Consider the following 17,280-nt stretch of genomic DNA (forward strand, 5'->3'; position numbering starts at 1 on the left):
GTTAATGCGTTTCCTATATTAAAAAAGGAGATTGAAGAGGCCCAGAGAACTATAGACCAATTAGCTTAGCATTCATGGCAGGAAATATAATGGAATCTTTACTCAAAGATGTAATAGGAAAACATCTAAAAACTGAAAATATAATGAAGAGCAGTCACCTTGGATTTCAGGAGGGAATGTCATGCATGACCAACCATATTGAATTCTGTTAAGTAGTAACAGAAAAGGAAGACAAGGGTATTGCATTAGACTTACTATATATGGATTTTCGAAAGGTCGTCAACTTGTACTGTATGGAAAACTCATGACTAAGGTCAGAGCATGAGTCAAAGGATGAGTAGGAGAATGGATGGCAAACTGCCTTCAAAATGGAAAATAGTGGGTGGAGGTTAAAGGTAGTTACTCAGATTGGCAAATATGGGAAGTGGTGTACAATAAGGATTGGTGCTGGGACCACTATTGTTCACCATTTAAAAAAAAAAATTCAATCATGAGAAGTAAGCTTCGCTGGCTGGGCCAGCATTTATTGCCCATCCCTAGTTGTCCTTGAGAAAGTGGTGATGAGCTGCCTTCTTGAACCGCAGCTGTTCATGAGGTGTTGGTACACCCACAGTGCTGGTAGGAAGGAGTTCCAGTGTTTTGACACAGTGACAGGGAAGGAATAGCGATATAGTTCCAAGTCAGGATGGTGAGTGACTTGGAGGGGAACTTCCAGGTGATTGTGTCCCATCTACCTGCTGCCCTTGTCCTTCTAGATGGTAGTGGCCGTGGGTTTGGAAGGTTTCTAAGGAGCCTTGGTGAATTCTTGTAGTGCATTTTGTAGATGGTACACACTGCTGCTACAGTGCATTGATGGTGGAGGGTGTGAATGTTTGTGGATGTGGTGCAAATCAAGCGGGCTGCTTTGTCCTGGATGGTGTCAAGCTTCTTGAGTGTTATGGGAGCTGCACTCATCCAGGCAAGTGGAGAGTATTCCATTACAGTCCTGACTTGTGCCTTTTAGATGGTGAACAGGCTTTGAGGAGCCAGGAGATGAGTTACTCATCACAGGGTTCCTAGTCTCTGACCTGCTTTTGTAGCCACGGTATTTATATGGCTAGTTCAGTTCAGTTTTTGGTCAATAGTAGCCCCCAGGATGCTGATAATGGGGGATTCAGTGATGGTAATGCCATTGAACATCAAGGAGCGATGATTAGATTCTCTCTTGTTCGAGATGGTCATTGGCTGGCACTTGTGTGGCATGAATGTTATTTACCACTTGCCACCTCAAGCCTGGATATTGACAAAGTCTTGCTGCATTTGGACATGGACTGCTTCAGAACATAAACGGTTTGGACTTGGGGATCAGGATGCTATTTATTGCAAACACACCTGAAGCTCATCAGTATCCTGGGGCTCACATAACCAATGAAAGTAATGGGGCCCCAAGCTGGCTTCCATCACTTTCCAGACGTTCTGCAATATTTACCCATGCATGGTGCCCTGAAGTAGCATGGTGGATCACCCTCTTTGAAGCCACCACATGTAGGACCACTTCCATTTCTGCAGCTATCAAGAGGAACTAGAGTGCTGAATAGTTCCATCACTTTCTAACAGAATTTGTTTCATGTCTCTATGTTAAGTTTGTTTTTACTGAATTTTTGATTGTTATTTCTTACCCTAACCTCCTTCTATTTTAGCAATGCTGCCAATGCACTAAATGCCTTCCAAGCCTTTGCAAAAACTACAAGAATGATTGGCCCCCTGTTCTGCCACTCTCCTTTAAGTTACTGCATCTCTTTAGGTTATCTCAGCACACATTCAAAGCTGCACCTGGAGCTATGAATAATTACGATAATCATAGAAAATTAGTAGTAAGCACAACGCTGCACCACAGGTGAGCTTTGCACTTGTTACCAGTCACTTGTTACTTAGTTGCATTCATACTGAAAACTAGGCTACAGCCTAGATAAAGCAGATAAAAACTGTGGTGAGAGAATATTTGGTTGTTTGCCTGGTCACAAATATGCTAAAACAAGGCTTTTAATTGTATCTCTCCTTTACTTACTGCCATAATTAAACTGCAACAGCCAGCTCTACAAAGTGTACAGATGATTCAGTATGTAATGAAAGTTATTTGGCTCTTGTCACATAGTTATGAAGATAGATCTTGCAAGAGATTTAAATCACATCTTACAAAAATATTAAAGGATCCATGCTAACAGCTTGGGGGTGTTCTGATCATTTCTGCTCTGTTCTGTTCTTCTTAAAATAAGTATGAAGTCATCATCAATAAATATAAATCATAATTAGCATGGAAACTATCCAACTTAAAATGTTACAGGATGAACACTTTATCGTACTTAACATCACTTATAAATGGTCTTTGTGGAACTCATTAATTTTGCAAGCCCATGCTGGTGGCAGTGATGCAGGTGTGAAAATTGGGTATCAGCCTTACATGACCCATTTGTGGAGCACCTAACAATCCATTGGGTGATTTGGGGGCACAAATTGAAATGCACTACCAGTGTGTGTGTGAGATCATCTTTCAGCATTTAAAATCCATTAAACAGGATTTTTTTTTACTAAATTTCACTCTTAATGTCCACAGTGTGAACCTTACCCATGAAACATGTGCACTGGGGCATTGTGGGACCAGGCCTTCACAAGCAAGCTTCTTAAATGTCAATAATGGCTTCTGATTTAGTTTTGGGGAGGAGTTTGAGTGCTTTTGCTGATTTTTGCCCCAAACATTGGTTGCTGGCTAGTCTATTGGTTCCGCATTTTTGAGTTTTATTGCTTCACCATCTTTTTACTTCATTATTCTCGTTTCTTTTATTTTATTTATTTATTCATGGGATGTGAGTGTCGCTGGCTAGGCAGCATTTATTGCCCATTCCTTAATGCCCTTAAGGTGGTGGTGCTGAGTAGCCTTCTTTAACCGTGTGGTACATACACCCACAGTGCCGTTAGGAACTGAGTTCCAGGATTTTGACCCAGCGACAGTGAAAGGACATCCAAATAGTTTCAAGTTAGCATGTTGTGTTGCTTGGAGGGGAACTGGCAGATGGTTATGTCCATTCTGCTGTCCTTGTCCTTCTAGATGGTAGAAGTTGTGAGTTTGGAAGATGCTGTCAAAGGAGCCTTGGTGAGTTGCTGCAGTACATCTTGTAGAGGGTACACACTGCTGCTACAGTGCATCAATGGTGGAGGGAGTGAATGTTTAAGGTGGTGAATGGGACAATCAAATGGGCTGCTTCATCTTGTGGTGTTGAGATTCTTGCCTGTTGTTGGAGCTGCACTCATCCAGGCAAGTGGGGAGTATTTCATCACACTCCTGACTCATGCCTTGTAAATGGTGGACAGGCTTTGGGAAGTGAGAAGATTAATTACTCTCTGCAGAATTCCCAGCCTCTGACCTGGTCTTGTAGCCACAGAATTAAATGGCTGGTCCAGTTCAGTTTTTGGTGAATGGTGACTTCCAGGATGTTGATAGTTCTGCCATCATTGGCATTGTAGACGACAATGACATGAAGGTGGGTATCTCTTTGTCAGTTCTAACTAATTGAGATGAAGGAGAGGAATTTGTTCAGGCCAGTGGGAGAACACCTGAAGTGTTTTGGCTACACTTGCCACTACTTTGGTACCTATGTTTATAGGTCTTTCCACATATACCTGTGTTTGGGGGCCTGTCTTCTCCACCTCCATTACAGAAGACAGGCTATGATGGAGTTGTGCCATCTACTTCTATACAAGATCTAAATCAGGAACTGTTCTTCATGTCACTACACCACAAAGCTTTCATACCATCAGATCTTTCCAAGATATCCAAGAACATCTGACACATCAGGCAGTTTGCAGTGCACATATGTATCAAATAAGTGACTGATGCTATATGTGGGGCTTGGTAACACTTATAACATTTTTCTGTATGAAAAGAAGCAATCAGCTGTACAGGATGCTCTGCTTTGACTACTATAGAACTACATTGAAGTTACAACAGGAAAATTGGTCATTCAGCCCAACCTGTTAATGTAGGTGCTTGCCCCATATAAACAAATAATCCTAATCACATTTGCCTGCCACAATCTCATATCATATCTTCATTGCTTTTTTCCTTCATGCACCTATCCAGTTTAAACTTGAATGGCTGCAGAGGGCAGAATTTTTCCGTCAGCGGGGAGCAGGGCCCGCTAGCCGACACGAAAATGATGTGGGATGACATCGGGGGGATCCCCCGATGTCATCTCGCCCCATTTAAATATTCAGGAAGGCAGGGGTACAGCGCGATCAGCTGTCCGCCCACCGACCTGTCAATGGCCAATTGAGGCCATTGACAGGGTAGTTAAATCAATTAAAGGCCATGTCCATCCAACTTTAAGGCTGGCAGGCAGGCCAGAAGCCCCAGCTTCTGAAAAAACATAAAACCTCATCCACCGGCGGGATGAGGTTTCACGTCTGTTTTAAAAATCTTTAATAATGTTTCTGTGATATTTATTAACATGTCCCATCTCGTGTGGCATTGTAACATGAGGGGGACATGTTAATAATTTTTTTATTTTTCTATTTTTAAACTTTCAAAAACTTTCAGCGCTCTTCCTGAGGCAGCACTTAGCCTCAGGGAGATGTGTGCACTCTGGCAGTTGGGCAATCCCCCCCGCCCGCTGGGTGGGCCTTAATTGGCCCGCTGACTTAAAATGGCAGCAGGGCCCATTTTGGCGGCAGCAATCAGCTGCCCAACTGCCGCCGAGCCGGTGGGGCCTGCCCGCCCATCAAGGGCAAAATTCTGCCCATAGCTTCTGCCTCAACCAAAAACTCTGGAAATGAATTCCACAGCCTCACAACTTTTTGTATGTAAAGAAATTTCTCTTGCTCTCATTTGAATTGTCTTCATTTAAATTAATTTAATTTAATCTTGTATCTATGGCCCTTTGTTCTGGAATCCTCGGCTGCTGGAAGCAGTCTGATTATATTTACCCTGTCTAAATCCTTTCATAATTTAAAACACTTCTATTCTGTCAACCTGTAATGTGCATTGTTCTAAGAAAAAGGATCAAAATACGAAGTGTTGCACATAACTCTCCAGTGGGCATCAAACTCTGCATTTCAATCTTACAGCTTTCAAAAATGGAAGAGGATTCCATGAAAATAATATTCAGGTGGCACCCAACCACAGAAATATAATTATTCATATCAGTAGCCATTATCTAGAAAATAGCAATGTTGCACTCAATGTGTGGCCTTGCATGGATGCAGAGGATTGTCCACATTATTTGAAGAACAAGGCTATGTGTCTGCATTCATGATTACTAACTCTATTGAGTAAACCTAGCAACAACAGAAGAGTACCTTTTCCTGATGACCTTAGTATCTGTTTGTTTTTCCCAGCTGCTCATACTTCTCATGCAAAGAAAGGGTTCAAGCATCAAGTGGTAATATCTCAAAGGGTGGGGCTGTTTCCAAGTTACCTTTGTATCATGGTTGATAAGCCTCTCAAGAAATGTGTACAAAATTGGAGAGCTCACTCACCCATGCTTTGTTTTTGATATCAGCACACTTCTTCCTCATTTCCAAGCCAGCACAAGGGACCTGTATAATCGCATTGGCTTGGATACTCGACCTCTGTCCTTGCAGATGGCACCTATAATTTTGCTAGAATGTGGCATTAAGCCCCTATTAGGGCGATCTTCCTTTGATGCATCTCTAATGTGTTCAGACTTGAAAGACCAAGACATGAAATAATGACAATTTTTAAAAATCATGCTATCTTAACAATTTTCTATGACAGTATAAGCAACACAATCTCATGCAGTTGGACTCAGAACCTGGGGTGATTGAGTCCTTTTCCTTGGGGAACTGGAGTATTATCTTCTTACTGCACTATGCCAAGTCTCTGCAATTCTGCCTTCATCTATCCATTTATCAGACAAAAACCTAACAGACAGCACATTGTCAGTGGCTGCAATAACAGTTCCTAATGGAACATAACATATTGAGGCTTTCAGGCATGGATTTCCACTCTCACACTGAAGGAGGGTCAATTTCTCAACTCATTCATAATTTCCATTACCAAGATAGAGCATGTCACTGCTGAGGAAGGAAATTGAGATAGTGTTGCAACAGGACAGTTGCTCCATGACCACTTCCAGCCATCTTTACTTCAATAGGATAGTGACCTGGTGGCTAGCAGACCTCCCTCCTGGAATAAAAACAAAAAAATTTAGGCCAGAAGGGAAATGCAGCAGAATGCAATCTATAGAGTTGTTCTTGAGACAATTTTAAAATATTAATAATTGACAGACCAACTATATTGATCTGTCTTGGTCATTCAAATTGAATAATTGAATAAACTGTGGTATTAACAATAGCAAAGTGACATCACCTAATTGCCTCCTCTGTTTGTAGAAATTGCCAGACAATAATCTATAAAGATTAAAAAATATTAAACATTAAAAAATGCTTTAACTTACTATATATCCAGTGGCCTGAAAGTTCTCTGATCCAATGCAATAATCAAATCTTCAAGCAATGAAGGGGACCATTCAGCTCCTGATGTCTTTGCCAGTCCTTTGAAACAGCTACCCAATTTAATTCACTCTTCCCCATAGCCCTGCAGGTGTTAATTTTTCAAGTAATTATTCAATTCTCTTTTGGGAGTTAATGTTGAATTTGTTTCTGCAAACCATTCTGTCAGTGCATTCCAGATCATTACAACATCATTTAAAAATATCCTTTCTCTGCCTGGTTCTTTGTCCAGTTACCTGCAATTTCTGTTCTCTGGCTACCAACCAACTCACCAGCAGAGACAGTTTCTTCCTTTCTATTCTCTCAAAACCCTTCATAACTTTGAACATCTCTATTAAATCTCCCCTTCACCTGAGAGGAAAAATCTTAGTTTCTTTAGTCTCTCTACATAACTGAAGACCTTCTTCCCTGAAAACAGGCGTACCTGTGTCCCTGGCTTAGCTTCGTCTAACACACCTACAAAATGTTGAAGAAAATGACAGGTTATATTTGTGTTCATATGAGCAGCTTTCACTGGTAATGTTTGCTTTAAGTGGTGACATGGCAAATTGCTTCGCTGCATGCTTTGTTACCAGTAGGTACATCAGCAAGTATGATGAGGAAGAAAGCCAATAGAAGATTTTCACAAATCCTGAGTTGCCAGCAGTCCTCCTACCTTTCCTATCTCCAGAACCTGCTTCCCAGTCTTTGTGGGAGCTTGACCTCTTGCATGTTAGGTCATTTTGCCTACAACAAACATGCCCTAAAAATTGACATAAATGTGTTCTCAAAATAGATTCAATTGAATAATAGAAAAGGAAAGTGCTGATGCTAATTAAATCATGATTTGAGTGGAGGTGGCAAAGGCATGAATGAGGGTTTCAGAAGCAAATGGGCTGGGGTAGTGATGGACACTAGCAGCATTACATATGTGGTCTTTATAATGAAGAAGTTATGTCTCAGCTCAGGATCAAGTAGGAGACCAAGTTTACGAACAGTCTGGCAAGCCCAAGGTGACAGTGGCAGTGGTTGAGAAAGTGGAAACAGTAGTGAGGGTTTGGGGTTTGCTGCAGGGGCTAAAGACAATGGGTGGGATTCCGCCCGCCACGGGAATCATCCGCTCCCACCGCAAGTTAATGGACTTTTGGCTGGGCCACTAAATCTCCTGTGGTGGGTCCTGCCATGACAGGGCGGGAAAATCTCGGCCAATGGCTTCCATCTTCTCAATGTTTCACTGGAGGAAATTGAAGTTCATTCACAATCGGATATTGTCATGGTCTCTGTGGGGGAACTGTAAACCAAAATAATCAAATTTACCAAACAACCCCCAAATGAAGGAATTACCAACAAGAATTTACTTTTTGTAGTTTTTACTTTAACATGAACCAGGACCAATGTAAATTATGTGTGAATTAACAGGCAAATGATACTTCAAATAAAAAGGTAAATTTAATTTTTAAACAGTCGATACAACAAAGATGCGTCTTATGCAACCACATGCATTTGCATCACTGCCCACACAAATGTAACACTACACAGTTCCAAAGTTCTCTAACTCAACCTCTGGTATATAGGATTTCCCTCTTTTCCATTCAATCAATTCGGCCCTCAAATCGCATTCACTATCAATAGTAGCCTATCCGAGGTCCCCTGAGACAGTTGTCACCTGAATGGCACACTCCTGCAGAATCTCCTTAGCTAGGTTCATGACAGTCTTGATGACATAAATTCAATAGAGACTCCTTCATTTGAATCTATAATAAACTCTGTCAAATGGTCTGGTCAGCCCTGGAAAAACTCAGCAGCAGTAAAATTGTCAAATTCACAATTTGGACAAGCAGTCTGAAAGCACAGAGGCATGGATGGGTGAAGAGGTAAATTTGGGTGTCAGCAATGTGAAGTGAAAGCTGGCTCCATGTCTGCATATGAAATCAGCAAGAGGCAGCTTATAGGTGAGGAAGAGATGCAAGGATCAATGCCTAAGGGATTACAGAGATAATGGGCAGAATTTTCTGCCAATTAAGGCCCACCCAGCGTGACACACAACGGGAAACACTATGCGCTTCCTGTGCAGGTGGGGGGGCGAAATCACCAAAAGCGAAAGAGCACACATCTCCCTGAGGCTAACTGCTGCCTCAGGGAGATTGCTTACTTTGAAAAAAATGAAAAATAGAAAAAAAAAAGTTCGCTAACATTTTCCCTCATGTGACAATGTCACATGAGATGGGACATGTTCATAATTTACATAATAACTTTATTAAACTTTTTAAAACCTTATATGAAACCTCATCTCGCCTTCCTGACAATTTAAATGGGCCGGGATGACGTTGGGGGTTCTGCCTGATGTCATCTCATGTCATTTTATGCGTTGGCGAGCGGGCCCTGCTCACTGACGGCAAAATTCAGTCCAATAGGTTCAGGAAAATAATCTATGCTGGAACCTGCTACAATAGGATAGATAAGAGTGTAACCAGGTAATGACAGGCCCACTGAGTTGGACAATGGGATGGTAGCAGAGCAGAAAGTTATGGCCAACTACGCCAAAATTGCAGAGAGACCATGGCCAAAAAAAAGAGATACTGCACAGTCACAAAATATGACAAGTTTGAAGAAGAATAGCAGGTTGGTGGACACAGTGATAGACTGCAAAGCCAGAGGTTGAGAGTTTTTTTTTTGTGTGGAATTGGTTTTGAAAGGGAGGGAAGAGTACTGGGTTGGGGAGTGGGTGTAAAGGTATGTTAGATATGTCAGGGTATTTTATATCAGGTCTTGTGTTGACCATGTATTCATCAAAAAGATGACTAAGGTGTTAGTCAACATGATGAATATTCCAAGTCCTTTCCCACTGAATACCATGGCATACCCAGGCAATTTTGCTATATTAGTGCAATTCAAATATGCTGGGGTCACTGATTCCTGTCATGTGTCCAGCTTGAAGACATTGGAAGATGTGAGTATGGTAAGACTTTTTGTACATTTCATCTTCAATTCACCCTGTTGAGGTATGGGTATGCATGAGATGCAAGTTAAAAACTATAAAGCTATATGGGCCAGGATTTCCCGATCAGCGAGCAGGGGGCGTGGCCCACTTGCTGACGCATAAAATGATGCGGGATGACGTTGGGTATAACTCCTGATGTCACCCCGCCCCATTTAAATTTTCAGGGAAGCGGGGGCTCAGCAGAATCAGCTGTACGCCTGCCAATCTGTCAATGGCCAATTGAGGCCATTGACAAAGTCATTAAAGTAATTAGTGGACCTGTCCGTCCAACCTTAAGGTTGGCAGGCAGGCCGGGAGCCCCAGTGGGCATCAGAAAAGCATGAAACCTCATCCATGGGTAGGATGAGGTTCCGTGTAGGTTTCAAAAAATGTAATAAAAGTGTATTTGAAAGTAATGGACATGTCCCAGCTCATGTGACAGTGTCACATGAGGGGACATGGCAAGAAAATTGTTTTTGTCTATTTTTAAGATTTTTTATTGTGGAGCCGATCTCCCTGAGGCAGCACTTAGCTTCAGGGAGATGAGTGCGCTCTTTCGTGCACATGCGTGAAAGAGCGCACTCTCGGCTCAGGGAATCCCCCCCACCTGCACAGGGAGCGCATAGCGCTTCCTGGCGGATGTAACGCTGGGCGGGCCTTAATTGGCCTGCCCACGTAAAATGGCGGCACGCCTCCACCCGCCCGTTCCTACGGGGGGAGGGGGGGGGAAGTCTGCCCATGAAGATTGGCATAGGTGAATAGTAACCATTTTGCAACACGTGCTACCTAGCTGACACCATCTTCCTTGGCATCTGTTTCCAGAGATACAGGTACTACAGACATCCTATGTACTAGTTACAACCTCCTGCCAAGTATGGTGCTCTTCCCATCACTCTCAATTCAAACACTCACAAGCCCTTCACAGATCCATAGGGTTCACGTTCACTGCCAGCTCAAAGGACATCACCACCCATTCTCTCACACACACCCTCATCTCCCTTGCCCATCATGTCCTCATGCCATCCATGGCACCAATCATACCCCACACATGCCAGGCATCCTTCTCATCTGGCCTGACAGGCATCTTGCTTACACTCTCTCCATCTGTCTCCATGCAGGATAAGCTAGCCCACAACAAGAGAGAGACGTCCCAGACATCAAGGACCTCATGGCCTTTGGAAATAGAGCCATCCAGCTGGCTGGCGAAGATGTGGACCACTCCTGCACAGACGGTGAGTTTGGTGGCACTCAACCAAGTGAGGACCCTGCACTGCAACGTCCATCAGACAACCATGCTGTGAGTGAAATGCCCTGTTTCACAGTCCCCTGCCATGCGCTAATTATCTCTCTTTTCTCTCACACATCCGTGAAGCAGCCGAGGTGGCCACAGGCCAGGTCATCGACTCCAACCCTGAGGACACCTCAGAAGAGGAATCTGCAGGTGCACCAACGGAAGACCCATCACAGCATTCACCCAAATCCTCTGCCAGCACAGAGACACACAACTTGGCAGGACCTAGTTCTAGATTAGCCTCAAAATCACAATCTGGTTTGCACACTGCACTGTCTGATCCACAGCAGATGGAGGCAGGGAAATCCAAGAGTGCTGGCATTTGGAGAACAACTGGAGACCAGGAATCTGCTGAGTTTCTACCTCAGTTACTGGGGCTGCTGTCATGAGCTACTGATGTATATAATATTTTGGAAAATGTTTTTAATTTAAAACAAATGTTTGGTCTGTGGTTATGTCTTAATTGGATTAAAGACAGCTAGTCTAGGTGCTTTAATGTACTAGTTTGATGTGTAAGAGAGATAGCTTGCATTTACATTTTGTTTTGAATAGAGCATTCAAGAAAAGGGGTGAAAATTGATGCCTTTCTAACAGCTACCAAGCAATATGTTTATATTACTAATAAAACTGGTACAATGAATGGGGTTTCGTTGTTAAAAGGTAAAGTTCAAAGAGGTTGTTGATACAATGAGAATTAACATTCAGTGGGGCTGGTAGGTATTACTTCAGTAGTTTTCAGGTGTGCAGGCAGAGGCAATGTAAGATCAAAAGGCAGCTGCAAGCCTCCAACTGGCTCCATAGTGAAAAGAGCCTCATTTTGAGTTCGTAAGATGAAAACGCTTTGCCTCTGGTTTGGTTAAGTCTATGGGTTGCTGTTACCTTAACGGAGATTAGTTTGGGAATTTGTTAAAAGTTATGGCAATAGTAATTTGTAGCCAAATGTACATATATTTTAACCTGTGTGAATTAATAAAATGTTTCATTTAGTTTAATGAAAAAGCCTCAAGAACTGATGGTCTGATTCCTGAATTTAAGGTTGCATCGCAAACATAACACTTAAAATTATTGGTTATGACAGTTGTTTAAAGTTTCCCTCTGAGATTTTTAAAATAACCAACTGCATCGATCATAAAAATTAGGGGCTTGTCTGGGATAAATTATATTTCTAATTCCTCGATTAGTTAGGAATTGGTGGATCTTAAAGCTTACGAGTACAAGAGGCTCTTTGAATTCAGGAGTTGGTGAGATATTTTAGAAGTGGTGAGACTGCTAGATGGCTTTGGCAATTACTAATACTTACCTGGGAGTAGAAGTGTGAACTCTAATTGGGTTGGAGAAAATAACCAAAAGTAATTTAATAGAGTTGGCACATAAATTACAATTGGGGTTACCCACAGGAGCTAGGAAATCTGATATCGTTAAAAGTATAGCATAGTATCTGGAGTTGGAAGTGAAACCTGACACTAATGAGTCACAATTGGAGGTAGTGAGACTTCAGTTGCAAATGAAAAAGCTTGAATTAGAAGCAAAGGACATAGAAATGGCATTTAAAAGGGATTAGAAATTACTAAGATGGAGAAGGACGAAAGAGAAAGAGAAAATGAATTCCAACTGAAAATGCTGGAAGTTAGGAAAGAGACGTCAGTAGGTGAGAAAAGGTTTATCTCTAGAGTAGAACCCAATGGGGATATGTTTAAATTTGTGCAAGCTCTTCCAAAGTCTGAGGAAACAGATATTGAAGCATTCTTTATTTCATTTGAGAAGCTAGCTAAACAGATGAAATGGCATCAACATCCAACAGAGGGCGCTGATGAAAAGTGACTGAAGCATTCTGGGAGAAGTCAGCGCAGTCACCACGACTCACGAGGGAATCAAGGAGAAGGACTCTTGCACTCAACAGGAGGAAGGGCATCCAACAGAGGGCACTGGTGAAAAGTGACTGAAGCATTCTGGCAGGGAAGAGACCTTGATCACATTTCTGCTAGGGAAGGATCAATGAGCAATGGCTATAACAGTCAAACTCCTTACTATGGGGTACCTAACACCATTCGAGTCATGGTGAAGGGCAGCGAGGAAGGAACAGTAATGGATCGGACCTTCTTCACCAAGAGGATCCTTTTCATGCTGTGTGGTTTCGAGGCTGCAGAGATCTACTGCCTACAGGACTTCCCCAGTGTTGGATTTTTTGATGTGACGTTCAAGCAAGTGGCAGCTTGCGTCAAGCTCCTGAAGGTGTTTGAGGAGAAGAAAGACCTGCCAGAAATGAAGATCCTGATGGCAGAGCCGCTCTTTGCTCTGCCGTTGCAACGAGAACGGTTTGTGATGGTGCATCTGTACAACCCCTACGTCCCTGTCGCTGACATGCTCACCTTCCTTACCAGGTACTTCAATAAGGTTGGGAGCTGCACTGCGTTAGAGATAATTTGCGGATCTGGACATGTAAGCGCCAGGTTAAAGTCATGCTCAAGACCGACGGTAAGGGAGCCATCTTCCACCCTCCTTCCAGATTCGCTATCGGGGGAAGCCGTGGCTACCTTGTCTATGCTGGGCAACCCAAACTTTGTCGCTCATGCGGCAAGGCTGGTCATGTGGTGGCCAACTGCAGCGCCGTCCTCTGCAAGAACTGCAAACAGGAAGGGCACCAGACAAAAGACTGTATACAGGATAAGTGCTGCAACCTGTGTGGCGAGGCAAGTCACCTCTCCAAGACCTGCCCCAAACGTTGCCGTACTTATGCACAGGCAGCAAAAGCTAACGAGGGGGAAGCAGAAGAAATGCCTCGGATCACCCGAACCACCAAGGCCCCCAGGGAGAACAATGGGACAAAGGAAGTCACAGAGAAAGATAAGGTGGAGGAAAAGATTGGGGCAACAGACAGCCAATCAACAACACTGCCCCCTGAACCTCCCACTCCTCAAGAGAGCGAATCAACGGAGGAGGAGGAGGCAGCAGTGGGAAAGCAGCAGGGGGAGTGGCAGCTGGTGAAGAGAGCCAAAAGAAAGAAGGGGCTAAAAAGAAACCAAGCCACTTCCCAGACAAGAAGCAAGAGGCGTCTCCCGTTCGACACGGATAACAAGAGCAGCAGTTCTTCGGAAGAAGAAGGGCCAGGGCGTCGCCGACAGAAGAAGCGGCAAAATGCTAGGGAGTTGGAGGGCGAGACACCCGAGATCCAGAACATTGGAGACAATGAGGGGACCAGCGCACCCCAACTTTGCCCACAACCCAAAGAGGCCAGTGTACCACAGCCCCAGGAATCTGGGAGCAGTGAGGCGCTCAGCGCACCCCAGCTCTAGGAAGCCGGGAGCAGCAATACCCCAGAGGGGGAGAGGATTGGAGAAGCTTCTCCAACTGAGGGCATTTCAAAGCCCGCTCTCTGCACAGACCCCCAGATGCCATCCGAGCAGAACACCGCCAATGGGGAGGTTCAGGACGGTTTCCTCAGCCCATCCAAAGTGAGGCAATTTGAGCACACTACGGGCATGAAGGAGCAGACCAAAGGTCTGGAACTCTCAGAGACAATAGTTTGGTAAGAGACTAAATGCTTTAAAATGGGTTTAAAGATTGTATCCCTAAATGTGCGTAGCATTAAATCTACTACACAATGTGATGCGACCTTGGATTACCTTGCCAAGGTCAAAGCTGACCTGTTGTTTCTGCAGGAGTGTGTGATACCACACCTCAGCTCCTACAGGCAATGTTCACGATGGTGGTCCCATGGGCCATCGATCTGGTCGGGAGGAAACGACTCTCATTCCTCCGGCCTGGGGATTCTGCTGCGGGGAGGCAGCTTCACCGTCTCCCAGGTTAAGGAGTAGGTGGGTGGGCGCCTCCTCGTAGCAGACGTAATGTACAAGAATGCTCCACTCTGGTTAATTAACGTCACAAGGGGCTGAGGGGCTGGAGGTTTTTCAGCAGCTCCCACTGCAGCTGGCGACCTCTAGGCTGGTCATTCTGGGCGGTGACTTCAACTGCATCATCGATGCGGCTGGACGATTCAGCAGGGCCGACAGCAGATTGGACACTACGTCCAGATCCCTGATGGAAACAGTAAAGGATGCCAAGCTGCACGACGTCTTCAGCAACCCTGCAGACGGAGCGCAGCGTAGATACACCTGGTCGCGGCCTGACGGGTCCGTCCGTTCCAGGATAGACTTTCTGTTTGTGTCCCGTGCGTTCGCAGTCAGATCCACCGACGTCAAGCCGGTGTTCTTCTCTGACCACTGCCTCCTACTGGCTGACTGTCACTTAGAGGAAGACCAGAGGGTTGGCAGGGGGTCTTGGAAGGTAAACATGCAACTGCTGACCCCAGAGAACATTGAGGAGATCAAGAGGGATTACAAAGGTTGGAGAACCGTGAAACCCCACTTTGAGTCCCTGGTGGGAAGCGATCAAGGGAAATATTAAGAGGTTTTTCATCCTCAAAGGCACCCAGAAAGCTAGAAAGGAACAGAGGGAAATGTCCCGACTCCAGAAAAACATGCAGAATCTGCTCCGGCTGCAGTCGATGGGGGTCGATGTCAAGGAGGAACTCCAAGAGGTGAAGAGCCAGCAAGCCTCGCTCTTTGCCTCGGAGGCCTCCAAGATCATCTTCCATTCTAGAGTCCGTTCCGTGGAGCAGGATGAGACGTGCTCACATTTCTTCTTCCAAAAGGTACATAGAGAGAGCTCTGTGATCAGCAGCCTGAAGGCAGAAGACAGCTCAGTAAAGTCATCACAGTCCGACATTTTGAGGATCAGCAAATCCTTTTATGCCGGATTGTATGACGTGAAGCCCACAGACAGCACGGCCTCCCAGAGCTTCCTGTCCTCTATCACGGATGTCTTAGACGACAGTACATGGGAGAGCCTGGACAAAGCGCTAACTCCTGACGAACTGACTGAGGCCCTTGAGTCCTTCAAGAAGAGTAAAACTCCCGGAAGCAACAGCTTGCCGGTGGAGTTGTATTCGGCTCTGTGGAACTGGATTGGCCCGGACCTGCTAGAAGTGTACGAGAGTATGCTCCTGGCCGGCACTATGTCAGAATCCATGAGGAAAGGCATTATCACCCTCATCTACAAGCACAAGGGGAAAAGGAGGAAATTAGAAATTGGCGACCCATTTCACTGTTGAATGTGGACTATAAGATTCTGTCCAAGGTCATCGCCAATCGGGTCAAATCCGCTCTGGAATTGGTGATCCACCCTGACCAGACCTGCACTGTGCCGGGCAGGAAGATCTCTGACAGCCTCGCACTGCTCAGGGATACGATTGCCTATGTACAGGACAGGGGTGTGGACACCTGCCTCATCAGCCTGGATCAGGAGAAGGCCTTTGACAGAATATCGCACACCTACATGGTGGATGTGCTCTCCAAAATGGGGTTTGGAGAGGGAATTCGCAATTGGATCCAACTGCTCTACACTAACATCAGTAGTGCAGTCTCTATCAATGGGTGGGAATCAGATAGCTTTCCTATTAAGTCTGGAGTCAGGCAGGGCTGCCCTCTCTCCCCTGTCCTTTTTGTGTGTTGCATAGAACCCTTTGCTGAGTCCATCAGGAAGGATCCGGGCATAAGAGGAGTGACGATCCCAGGCAGTGGAGGCACTCAGGTCAAAGCTTCCCTGTACATGGACGATGTCACCATCTTCTGCTCAGATCCCCTGTCGGTGCACAGACTGATCCACATCTGCGACCAGTTTGAACTGGCCTCGGGAGCCAAGGTAAATCGTGGGAAGAGCGAGGCCATGTTCTTTGGGAACTGGGCTGACCGATCCTTTGTCCCCTTCACCGTCAGGGCTGATGGCCTGAAGGTGCTGGGGATATGGTTTGGAGGAACCAGGGCACGCGTTAGAAACTGGAAGGAGCGAGTGTCTATGGTGAAAAGGAAACTGAGCATGTGGGAGCGACGCTCCCTCTCCATTGCGGGTAAGAACCTGGTTATCAGGTGTGAGGCACTCTCGCTGTTGCTGTACGTGGTGCAGGTCTGGTCCATTCCACACTCCTGTGTGGTGGCGATCACCCGAGCCATCTTCCGCTTTATCTGGAGATCGAAAATGGATCGTGTCCGCAGGGACACGATGTACAAGCCTCTAGATAAAGGAGGAAAAAACGTGCCCAACATCGCCCTCATACTGATGGCCACCTTTGTGTGTGGCTGCATCAAGCGGTGCGTAGACCCTCAGTATGCAAACACCAAGTGTCACTACATGCTGAGGTTCTATCTGTCCTCAGTGTTGCGAAGGATGGGTCTGGCCACGCTGCCGCGGAACGCTCGAAGTAGTTGGACTGTGCCGTACCACCTGTCCCTTGTGGGAACATTTATGCAGAGAAACACCTTTGACCACAAGTCCATCAGGCAGTGGTCGGCAGGTAACGTCTTAAAGGCCCTGAGGGAAAAGGGGAGGGTGGATCCTGTGGGATGATTCCCTGAGCAGACTGACAAAGTCATTTGGCAGAATGTCTCATCGCCAGAACTTTCCAACAAGCACCAAGACGTAGCTTGGCTGATGGTGAGAAAGGCCCTCCCTGTAAGATCCTTCCTAC

Source organism: Carcharodon carcharias, chromosome 18 (genome assembly GCF_017639515.1).
Source record: "Carcharodon carcharias isolate sCarCar2 chromosome 18, sCarCar2.pri, whole genome shotgun sequence".
NCBI lineage: Eukaryota > Metazoa > Chordata > Chondrichthyes > Lamniformes > Lamnidae > Carcharodon > Carcharodon carcharias.